The sequence below is a fragment of the Sinocyclocheilus anshuiensis genome, unplaced genomic scaffold, assembly GCF_001515605.1.
Source record: "Sinocyclocheilus anshuiensis isolate Anshui unplaced genomic scaffold, SAMN03320099.WGS_v1.1 scaffold1847, whole genome shotgun sequence".
Taxonomy (NCBI): domain Eukaryota; kingdom Metazoa; phylum Chordata; class Actinopteri; order Cypriniformes; family Cyprinidae; genus Sinocyclocheilus; species Sinocyclocheilus anshuiensis.
This window is the reverse complement of record NW_015549666.1, coordinates 143,963-144,648: the sequence shown is the minus strand read 5'-3', so window position 1 is coordinate 144,648 and position 686 is coordinate 143,963.

Below are 686 nucleotides of genomic sequence, written 5' to 3'. Positions count from 1 at the left end.
AAAACCGGGAACTGAAATATGTTAGTCAAAATGGTGCTTGAGGATGTGGATCAAAACGGTAAATCAAAGACAGTAAAATCCTGTCAGTTCGCTATAATACAGTTTAATCTTGACTTTCAGTGTTTATTACTGTGTTTATTGGCGCGATGGTTTGGCCATTATAGTTTAACTTCGTCAGTGGGTGAAAAACATTAACAAATTGAACAAAATCTATTTATTCTTAAACAAGCTTTTCAAAAGAATTTGATTTAACTGTATAAGCTGTACAAGTATGGAGTTACTTTGCTTTTTTCTGAACTGGTGTAATCAATTTTAATCTTTTATTAGGCTATCTGTTGCCTGTGTTGTCATATTGTGTGTGATTTTAATTTTAAAACCCATTTTGGGTTAATATAACCCAGCAGTAGGCCTATAGTAAATTGCAAACAATATTTGAATTAAATAAAACAGTCCACCATGTTTATTGATACATTACCTGATATATAATGAATGTATGTATGACCTACTGTATAAACAATCGTTTCAGAGCAATTTGTTGTAGCCACTTACCCTGTAACTACATGGAACAAGGGGGGAACAAAGCACCACTTTAATTTACAGCCCGCAAATGTTCTATTTACCCTGTAACTACATGGAACAAGGGGGGAACAAAGCACCACTTTAATTTACAGCCCGCAAATGTTGTA